Below are 12,635 nucleotides of genomic sequence, written 5' to 3' on the forward strand. Positions count from 1 at the left end.
TGACAATTATATTTGTTAAATTTAATTTCAAAATTTATATATTAAAATAAGTATTATTAAAATGAAATTGTATCTCATAAGAAAAATTCAATTATTTTATCCAAACAAGAAATTGAAATGTAAGGTATTTCAATTACTCTATACAAACAGATTATTTAAAAAATAAAGAAAATTCAATTGTAGGAATTTTAAATGCAATACATTTCAATTTCTTAAAATTATTAAAATGCTTCATTCAAACACAAGATAAAAGATTCTATAACCTTTTTTTTATTCAACCTTGCTGTAACACATTTCTCACGTTGTAACGATAAGATTTTTAGAATAATTATTTTTAATTAAATTGAATGCCTATATTCTATCATTAATTATCGTAAAATTAAAATTATAATTTTTGTAAATCATTTTTTTACACTTAAGAGTGGTTAGAATGGTTCCTATAAAGATCTTAGTAATACTAGTAATAATATATTAGAAATAAACTCTATTTTTTTCAAAAGCAACTACAAAATTAACAACACTATTAAATAAGGGACCAATTTTGATGATAAAAATATGTTTAGAGATCAATTTCTTAATTAGATATCAACTTAAAGACTAATCTCTTTAGTAGCCAAAATATCAGTAACTAAAAACATATGTTAAGATGTAATTAATGATCCTTAATTATACTATTTTTACGTTGAAAATTGGAATAAATAACTTCATTAATTAAAATAATATAAATTCATTATTCAAAATTTATAAGTAATATCTTTTTTGTAATCTTTTTATGTGTTTAACACTATTTTTTGTTAATTTAATTCTTTTATATTTAATTATATCTTAATTTTTAACAATATTAAAATATAGTTCTTTTATTATTTAATTCTTTTTTAACTTTTGATTTATGTGTATTAAATAAAACATTAATTACAATTGTACAACATTTATACATATTTTTATCCTGTAAATAAAGTAAAATTATATTAATGATGATCTGGTCAAAATTTATTTTAATATCACAATTACAAACTTTTATAAAATTTAACAACAAATATTAATTATTCTTAACTAGTGCACTAGTCAACTGAATCCTTTCTTTAAACTATCTTAATAACCAATTATTTTTAGTTTATAATTTAGTATATAAATTGATCGCTGATTAATTACTTTTTGTCACTCATCATTCAATAATTCTCTTGTAATATATTAAACTTAATAAAAGAATAATTCTCTTATAATGTATAAACTTAATAAAAGAAAAAACATTTAGTGTGTTTCAGTAACGGATCTTCGACCAATATTTTGGGGATGCCAATATTTTGGGATGTCAAAATTTTGGTTGAATTACTCTTTTGATCCATTTTTTGTTAAAAATGTCAACTTGGTCTTCTAGTTTTTTTTTAGTTTCAACTAGCATGAGACCCGTCCGTACGCACGGGTCGTCTTTTTGGTTTTTAAATTTTTTTTTTTAGAAAACAAATTTTAATATTATTATTAATAAATCAATAATTTAAATTAAGAGTTTGTAAAATTTTAATTGTCAATTTAAATATATTTAACAATAAGATTCATTTAACAATAATATAATAATATATTTACGTATAATTAATTATTGCTATATATTATGTGTTATATGTTATGTGTTTTTAAGTTATTTGGAATCATCAATTTGTGATGAGATAAATTGTTATTTTGTTTGGATTAAGAAATGACACTTGATTAGAAGTTTAATAAGAAAACATTGTTTGTGATGCACGGGTCGTGTTTTTTTTCGTTTTATATTTTTTAATATTTAAAACAGATTTTATTGTTATATAAATTAGTGATTTGAATAATTATTATTGTTATTGGTTTAATTATATAATGATTAATTTTATTGTTTAAATATATTATTAATTTATTTAACTATAACAATTTGTAATAATAATTGGTCGTTGTTAAAATAAAATGTAGATATATTATGTAATATGGTATAGTATAAATGAAATATAATATAAAATTGATGTTAAAATTTTTAAAAAGAAATATTGCATGTTATATTAAAATAAGATGCGTACTGTATATGATATATTAGAATAAAATGTATATGCACAAATCGTTATTAAAGTAAAATAAAAGCATATGGTGTTATATGGTCATGTACAAAATATATACAATGTGAAATTGATGTTAAAATTTTTAAATAGAAATACATGTAGATATAAACACATGATTATTACATCAGAATAAAATGCGTATCCACATATCATTATTAAAGTAAAATGTAGGCATATTGTGTTATATGGTCCCATACAGAATATATAACAGATAAAATTTATGTTAAAATTTTTAAATAAAAACACATATAAGCACATGTATATTATATTAAAATATAATGTATATTCATGAGTCCTTGTTAAAGTAAAATGTAGGCGTATTATATAATAGTGTCCTGTATAAATAATACAACATGAAATTGTGTTAACATTTTTAAATAGAAACACATGTAGATATAAACACATGTATATTATATTAAAATGAAATGCGTATCGACGGGTCGTTGCTAAAGTAAAATGTAATATGGTCCTGTAGAAAATAAATATAACATGAAATTGATGTTAACATATTTAAATAGAAACACATGTTGATACAAACACATGTATATTACATTAAAATAAAATGCATATGCATGAGTTGTTGTTAATGTAAAATTTAGGCATACTGTGTAATATGGTCCTGTATAAAATAAATACATGGTGAAATTGATGATAAAATTCTAAAATAGAAACACATGTACATATAAACACTTGAATGTTATATTAAAATGAAATACGTATGCACGGATCGCTACTAAAGTAAAATGTTGTCGTAGTATGTGATATGGTCCCATACAAAAAAAATTATATAACATGAATTTGATATTAAAATACATGTAGATACAAACACATGTATATTACATTAGAATGAAATGCATATGGTCCTGTATAAAATAAATACAATGTGAAATAGATAATAAAGTTTTTAAATAGAATTATATTAAAATGAAATGTATATGCACCGGTAGCTCCTAAAGTAAAATGTAGACATACGGTATAATATGATCTAGTACAAAAATAAAATATAATAAATTTTTCCAATCTCCAATAAATACAAATTCAACCTCCATTGAGTATTAAAAATAATAGTATTAATAAATAAAGAAATAAATTAAAATAAAATAGAACAATTCATTATATTTATAATAAAAAAAATAAAAAAAAATAATATTAGTAATTGAACAAAAATATTAAAATGAAATAAAATTGTTGAATAAAATTATAATATAATAATGTAATGATAAATATATTGCAAACTAACGAAGATAATGTAAATATAATTAAGTATATTGACAAAATATAATTTTACAAATAATTTTTGGACATCTTTAAAGAAATTTAAAATATTTAAATAAGTCAACAAATAAATGTTTTAATCCTTTAAATATTCTCAATCCCATTTCAAAATAAATAAATTATTACTTTGGAAAGGTTAAATTGATACAAATTTAAAATAGAAATAACTAAATATAACTTTATCATTTTGGCAATATGAACAACAACAAAAATCATAAAAGTAGAAGCGGAATGGACCAATATTTTTGCAATCAACCCAATTTGAAATAAAAGTGTAAAATAGCTTATTACCATATAACACTCTGGATATGTTAATACTGTATATCCTGATTTTACTTGTTACCATATAATACTTCCTTTAACCACAAATTTTGGCCAAATCTTAAAAAGATAGCTTATTCATACAGTAGAATTAGAATGCTTATTATACAAATAATGTTGTAAAATATTATTAAAATTGACATTGTAAATAAAATGTAATAAATATATTCAATACATATTGATTCAAAATTTGTTGAATAATAATTAAAGTAATAATTAAAAAAATATTTATCGATTCAAATAATAATAACAAAATAGTAATTATAATATTGTTATTTTAAATGCGTAAATTATTTTTTGTAATATTATCATTGATATATCGTAAATGTATTCAATATATATATATATATATATATATATATATATATATATATATATATATATATATATATATATATATATATATATATATGAAATTCAATAAAACTAAGAAATCTATTATTAAGTTATGAGAATTAATAATTTAACTTGTGTATTTATTGATTTCGTTATGTTATATAGAGTGATAAATATATTATTTAAGTAATCATTTTGGTTATTGACAATAATAAATTTATATTAGCTAAATTATTCAATATAGTAAAAATAATGTGATTAAGTAACTAATATTTAAATATGACATTGTAATATTATTACTAAAAATTCTCATATTACATAGAATATTTCTTACAAACTTTTTAAAAAATTTGCAAGAAAATTTTTTTTTCTACCATTTTTTCTAAGAATTTTAATTGGTAGGTAATTCATCCATAGGTAATAATTTCTGACAAAATTATAAAATTTGCAAGTATTTCCTACAAAATTTGTTGCAAAAAGTGTTTTATACAACATATTTTACAAAAAAATTGGTAGAAATTTCTTGTAAATTTTTTTCACAATAAAATTTGTAAGTATTTCTTACGAAAAGATTTTCAAAACAAAATTGGTAGGCAATATGAGTTTTTTTGGTAGTGTATGTTTTTGTGTTAGTTATTTGTTATATTTAAATATATATGTGTTAATTGAAAATAATCAGTTTATATTAGAAAAAATATATTTTCTATAATTAACATGAAATGATATATTTTTGTTAGTTATTTTTTATATTTAAATTTAGATCTGTGTTAATTGATGATATATTTTTGTTAGTTATTTTTTATATTTAAATATAGATATGTGTTAATTGAAAATAATCAATTTATATTAAGAAAAATATATTTCATATAATTAACATGAAATGATATATTATTGTTAGTTATTTTGTATTGTATAATTGATGATTAATTTTTAGTGTTTAACAACACTTAACTATTAATTATTCTAATTAATTATTAATATAATTCATATTTCACATAGATTAAATAAGCTTTATGAAGTAAACTTATTTCACAGTGATCAAATCATTACATTTTCAGAATCAATAAGAAGGGTTTGATTTTGGCGGCAAACAATACTTATTAGGTGTCTTTTCAATACCTATGTAGTTTGATTTCGTGGAGACCTTTTTAGATTTGGTGAATCAATTTTCTATATTATACTCACTATGTCTATTAACTTGGTTCAGTATGTCTATTATTTTGGTTCACTGATAGTCTAATATTTTGTGTTAATTTGTTTACTGTAGGTAGGTTATTTCATTGAAGTAGTTTTTTTTTGTCCCATTATAAAGTATTGTGAAATTAATTGAAATTAACTGTAAATAGTTCTTCTCATGATAAAGTATGGACAAATCAATTATAAATCCTTCTATTCAAATTTGACGTTATTTATTATGAAGTGTGACTATGATTAACTATAATAAACTTATTTTACTTTCAATGCTTAAATTATATTTCTGTGATATTATGATCGATTTAATAGTTATAAAAATAATAATTTACCTTATATAGGATTCACTATTGTAGAAAATTCCATTAATAAAAGAAATGTATTATACAGTTATTAAAATGATTATTAGGTATAATTATAAAATGTATAATATTACTTATTATAGAAATATCTATTAATTAAAGATATAAAAAGAACATTTTTAATTATTATTTAAATTAAATAGTCATTTACCTTCTATAATATTACTTATTATAGAAAGGTCGATTAATAAGAGAGATGTATTATACATTTAATAGCACAATTATTATAAATAATAATAAAATGAATAGTTATATACTATATTAAAATGAATTGTATATTTTTTTGTTATCGTTATAGTTAATCATATGTATCTTGTGCAATATGATCCCGTAAGCAATATATGATAAGTTTTTTTTTTTTTTTTGTTTTTTGAAATCCTATTGCGATTTCATTATAAACAATAATAATAGACCTTTTGTTTTACTTTTTTGTATTAAATTTATTGCATTTATTTGTAGTTATATAAGATACTGTTTTTAGTTTTTTTCAACTGAATTTATTTCTTTTAATTTGTAATAAAAAAATTGATATAACAATAATAACAATAACTTATATAATATGAAAGTTTTAAAGATATAAAAGATTTGGAACATAAATATTTACAGTAACAAAAATCGAAATTCACAAACCCAATATTTTACAACGAAATATAACAAACACCTAAGTGCAGAGCAAAAACATAAGTATATAACGAACTCCCCTCCACAGTAACATTACAAATACAAAAACAAATCCAAACTACAAATTTTTTATACATACTAAATTCATTAATTGTGGAAGAGAAGGGAAGTAAAAGTTTATAAGAAATATCTAATAGAATAAAAAATAAAAAGCTTCTAACTATTAATCAACGAAATAAATTTCATTCATCTCAATGAATAACTAATAGAATACAATATAAAATAAGTTTCATTTATCTCAATGAATATAAATGACGTCACTGATCACCAATATTCATAATACATGTTGATATTCCATTTACATGACTGCTGCAATATCGGTCAAGTGAAATAAAATAACACCTTATGAAAATGTTAGAAGCTAATTAAGAAATCCTGACAAAGAAATCACTTCCAATTTTACCAGATATTGTATTGATTGTTCTCCACCAATCCCGTCCTACAAATAAATTTCATAATCCATCATAATCACAATTCCAGATATAGATTAAAGATATCACGACCATTATAGCACAAAGGATTTCTAAACCAAGAGAAGAAAGTTTGAGAGTACGAAAATTTGAACAAAGTGGTATGCAACAACTTTCAACTGTAACACTTGGTTTTATTTGGAAAGTAAGGTTACAATATTATCAAGAGCAGCAACAAAACAATTACAACCACAATGATGAATGTGTATCATCTCAATCATTAATATTAATAGTCATTTATACCTGCAATCATCATATGAAGTTATAACAGCAACTCCCTATATGGGAAAAAATTAAGTTTGGGTCCATTCTAAAATGAATTCAAATAAAAAACGAAAGTCATTAATTGACGTCAATAACCATGTCTACCAATAAAAAATAGCTATAAAAGTAGCAACAAAACAATAAAAAAAATGAAAAGAGAATAATAAAATACTGATATCATCATGAAACTATACTTACTTTCAAATCATTAGTGAGTTTTAAATTTTCTTCAAGATAACCTTTTTGTCAAGCCAAATCATTAGACGCACAAAGAGATAACTTCATTTTGCTCCTCATCAATTGCCTAATAAAAATGTAACATTCAAAGTTTAAGATTGATATCATATAAGTAAAATGGTAAAATACAACTATAATTTACGAACATATTTACTAACCATTATTAGTTCAGAGAATTGTCTCTCTAGTTTGCATTTCTATTCAATAGTTGTAGTTCCTGCTGCCATTAAATTTAGTCAATTTCCATAAAACCTGAAGATGTAGATAAACATAAGTGACACATTTATATTTTGTACCTTTGTGCAGGAAAAAATAATTTGTTCATGGAGGGATCTCCTCTTCTTCCTGCTTGCCTGTGAAGAAAGTTCTTTCAATCAAACATATAATTTGATGGAATTGTATGAAGTACTCAATATCTTTCAAAGAAAAACATACATGAGTGTTTATACTTTTCAAACATTATGAAACTTCCAAAGTAAAATTGATCAAAATCAGGAGCAATTTCTTATAGGATGAATATTATTTTATCACATTGTTAACTTTGTCAAGTAAGCATGAACACCTACATATTCATAGTAGTAAAAAGATGAATCACATCTCATCTTTAAGTTTCTTATGAATTTGATAAATAACTGTAGTAAAAAATAGTCTTGATTATTATCATTCTCAGAATCACCTGTAATCATAAATGCTCCTTATGTAGTAGTGAGATTAGTATCCATGAGCTCAATGCCAAAGTAATTGAATGTCTCCATCACCTTGCTGAACCTTCCCCTCTATTTGTGCCACAAAGACTTATTTCAGAAAGTAAGAGTGTTAACATTAGTAATAAAGAATTTTTGGGATCTTTTTAGAGTATATCCATCATTGCATTCATACATATTAAGAATATATATGAATTTAGAGTGATTTCAATTTAAAACCATGAAAGAAAAATATGGAGGAGGCAAACTTACAGTAAACCTTCAGCAACTCCAAACACACAGATCAAGGATTATGCTCCCTAAGGTTTCATAAGGACAAAGAAAGGAAAAACATTAGATACACATTCACATGGAAAGGCTTTTTTGGATTACAAAAACATATTCAAGATACAAAACAAATAGAAACATCAAGATAGAAAACAAAACCTTAACAACAAAAGCCAAAGCAAACCTTAATAGTAAAAGCTAAAGCAAACCTTAACAGTAAAAGCTAAAGCAAACCTTAACAGTAAAAGCTAAAGCAAACTTTAACAACAATCATCTCATGAAAGAAAACAAAACCTTAATAACAAAAGCAACAAAGCAAACCAACCATCAATATAATAAACAAATACACAAAAATAAAAACAAACCGCAAACCCATTTGATAGATCCACGAAAATACGGTAATGGGAGATGGAAACAAAATAATCGTAAGAAATGGAAACAAAACAATCAGTTGATTAAGGAGAACAAAACCTTATCAAATAAAAGCCAAAGGAAAAATAAATAAATCATGGGCTTCAAAAATATGAGCAGGAGAGAAAGGAGGGATCGTTCGCGAGTTCATTCCACAAAAGCACCACAAAATATAGAATTTCAGTCGTGGCTAGAAGCCTCCTCGACAATTTTTTCATTTTGAAAAGAAAACTAAATCACGTCCTCTACAGTGTTGGCGCCATTACAAATGCTACGTTTAGCAAAAGTCCAATTGATTTGCAAAGGGCCTTAGATCCTTATCCATAAGCCTTATTTTCCTTTCCTCAACGTTATAGCACTTCAATCTGAAAAAAAAATCAAACCTTTCATAAAGAACAGTCAACACAAAGTAAAAAAAAATAACATAACACAAAGTAAAGAAAAAATAACTGAGTATGAAGAAAAATAAAGAAGAAGGATCCACAAAGAAGAAGAAAAGGAAGAAAAAAGGAAGAAGAACAGAAAAAACTAACCTTCTTGATGAACCAAACGTTTTGTTATGCATGAAAAACAATAAACAGGAAGTTAAAAAAAATATAACTTCATATGAAGAAGAAGATATAAAAAGGATCGACGAAGAAAGAAGACGGAAGAAGAAGAAGAAGAAAAACAAAAGAAAAAATATCCACAACTTCTGTAAACCTTCAAGAACAACAATCACAAAAAAATTAAACATTTCATGAAAAAAAAAAGGAGCATATAAGAATTAAAAAAAATAAAACCATAAAAAATAACAGAGAAATCTGAACATGGCTTTCAATAAAAGACTAACCCATTGCTACAACATATTTAACAGAAAAAAGTTACAAAAACATAACCTTTAAACAGATCTCAACAACAACAAAGAGATCTCAACAACAAACCACAAATAGACGAAAAAAAAATACAAAAGAAGACCACTAACAAAAACATCATCATCCTCACTCATTCTTTTTGTTCAAAAATACCTTTTAAAAATGAAAACTTGAACATTTTCTTCAACCCACAATAATAGATCTACCAAGTATAAAAAAAAAATAGAACAACACTATCAACAACAACAAAACATGTTCAAGATTTTGTTAAAAAGTACCTTCTAAAAAAATCAACCTTTTCTTCAAGACGAAAAACATTGCAAAAATTAAATCTTTCACGAAGAACAATCAACACAAAGTAAAAAAAAAGAATAGCAGAGTAAGTAGCAAAAAGAAGAAAAAAAATAAAATTAAGAAATAGAAGAAAAAATTACCTACACCAACCAAAACTCCTGTCAACCTTCAACAACAACAAATAGGAAAAAAAAACTTAAGTTGGTATGAGAAAGAAGAAGGATTGAAGAAGAAGAAGAAGGAAAACAAGAGAAGAAAAAAGAAAATGACCTCGACGAAGTTGATTGCTTTGGAGAAGAAAGATCCTGCTGTCAGCCAATATCAATCAGCAATTAAAGCGTTTCAGCGGTAAAACACCTATACACCAAAAAGATAAATATAACTTCAATTTTAGACATGTGTCAATTAAATAGAACTAAAAATAACTGGAGAACTAACTTCACATTTTTGAACGAAAATAAAAATCAAAAGAGTAATTTCAAAATATTTATATAAAGCGGTAAAAACATTGTATTTACTTTTTTTAAGATAATAAAAAGTAATAAAATTATAATTATTGTTATCATTATAATTATAAAATAAATACAAATAATTTTTATAATTTTACTATAATTAATTTTCATTTATAATGATTAAATTTTAAATAAAAATAATCAAATAAAAAAAATATTAAATTAAATAAGTGATCACTTAAAAGATAATGTTAATAAAATAATTAGTTTTAGATATATAAAAATTTAAAATATCAAATATATTAAAAATTATATATTAATTAAATTATGTAGATATACAAATTTTGGGGGACCATGCACTATGTCCTTCAAAGGTCCGTTTCTCGTGTGTTTATATATATATATATATATATATATATATATATATATATATATATATATATATATATATATTAATAATGGTGGTTACATAAAAGATAATAATTACACTATAATTATTTTTAGTGTTTTGATCATTTATTTTTATTTTTTTATTTTAAAATATAATTAAGAACAAACTAAAAATACTGAATGTGTATCTTAATAATATTATTGTAGAACTCTTCTAATTTTAACAGTTAATTTAGAATAAAGTAAGAATATAAAATATGTAAAAAAAATCTATATTTTATATTAATATTATGATTATTATTTAAAATAAATAACTTTTATTTTCTAAATATTGTACTAAACTTTGTAGGTCATCATTATCCACCTAACTTAACAATCAATTTCATACAAACTTATCCAAAATGTTGAATACGAATTTTTCTTCGTTACGATATTACGTCGTCAACTACGAATTAGTTTTTTGATGATACCACTTAATTTCACAAATTAAAAAAAAAAAAAAAAGGAATGGATCATTATTACAATGTTCTAAAAGAATTCCTATTTATGTAAATTTCACACGTTTTTGTAAAAAGAAAAACAATGACAATTCAAAATTATTTGTGGAAGCATTTATTTCCATCACCAACTTATTATGTGATGATATTCGAAACCTGTCAATATCTGGAGATATTAGTAGAAGTATTTAGTAGATAAATATTGTAAGGGATTATTTTTATGTAATCAAATAAATGCATAAAATGAACTAATGAACTGATGATTAAATATATATATATATATATATATATATATATATATATATATAATAATATATTTGAAGTATATGTTGACGACATGGTTGTCAAATCTCAAGCTATTATTAGCACGCTCAGGACCTATCAGCAGTCTTCTCTGCGTTAAGACAGTACAACTTCCGCCTCAACCCCAACAAATGCGTTTTTGGTGTCGACCGCGGAAAAATCCTTGCATTCATGCTGACCCAGCGCGGCATAGAGGCTAACCTTGAAAAGTGCAACGCGATCATTGAAATGCGAAGCCCCGCCAGCATCAAAGAAGTACAACGCCTCATAGGCCGCCTCACTGCCATCTCCCGCTTCCTTCCCAAACTAGCCGAACAAACCCAACCCATCATTCAGTTGCTCAAAAACTCTGTCAAGTTCACGTGGAATGATAATTGTGAACAAGTATTTCAAAAGCTAAAAACCACCATCACCTCACCACCCATCCTCCATAAACCAGATACTCATCAACCCTTATTAGTCTACATCACCGCCACAAATCACACCGTAAGTGCCGCGCTAGTTCAAGATGTCAGCGGCACCCAACATCCTGTTTACTTCGTCAGCAAAACTTTGCAAGATCGCGAAACCAGATACTAGATGGTGGAAAAATTAGCCCTATCCCTGGTACACGCAGCCCGACGCCTACGCCCGTATTTCCAAAACCATATCATCATCGTCAAACCGACTACCTGATCCAGAAGATATTGCAGAAACCAGACCTTATGGGGCGGATGCCGTCTTGGGCCATTGAGTTATCCCAATTCAACATCTGCTACGAACCTCACGACCTCATCAAAGCTTAATGCCTTCTAGACTTTGTCAATGATCTCCAACGAACTCCTGAAGAGGACCAATGGACACTTTATGTTGATGGTTCGTCAAACCCAAAGGGGGCAGGTGTCGGCATCGTACTAGAAGGCCCCAACGATATCCTCATCGAAAAATCCTTCCATTTTGCCTTCAAGACGTCTAACAACCAAGCTGAGTACGAAGCCATCCTCGCCGGCTTATCCTTGGCCCGCGAGGTTGGTGTCAAGTCACTGACGTGCAAAACCGATTCTAAGCTTACCGTCGGCCATTTAAATGATGAGTTCCAGATTAAAGACCCTACCCTCTTACAATACTATCATCTGGTTTGGAAAGTCGTCAAGTCCGCCTTTGAACAAGTCTGCATCCAACACATTTCCATATCCGAAAACATCAAAGCCGACATATTGTCCAAACTAGCCAGCACCAAGTTAAAACGCCGCCACCGATCAATAT

At 24.9% G+C, this 12,635-nt stretch overlaps 1 long non-coding RNA gene across 1 annotated transcript; it reads right to left on the reverse strand.

The window, feature by feature from the left end:
• Nucleotides 1-6,537: 6,537 nt before the first annotated feature.
• On the reverse strand, nt 6,538-8,342 carry LOC114165885. The gene is made up of 6 exons (XR_003599812.1): nt 8,175-8,342; nt 7,895-8,012; nt 7,515-7,571; nt 7,377-7,435; nt 7,180-7,285; nt 6,538-6,686 (listed from the first exon to the last, which is right to left on the reverse strand). It is a non-coding gene; the product is annotated as an uncharacterized LOC114165885 (long non-coding RNA).
• Nucleotides 8,343-12,635: the final 4,293 nt, after the last annotated feature.

This window comes from Vigna unguiculata, chromosome 10 (genome assembly GCF_004118075.2).
Source record: "Vigna unguiculata cultivar IT97K-499-35 chromosome 10, ASM411807v1, whole genome shotgun sequence".
NCBI classification, from domain to species: domain Eukaryota; kingdom Viridiplantae; phylum Streptophyta; class Magnoliopsida; order Fabales; family Fabaceae; genus Vigna; species Vigna unguiculata.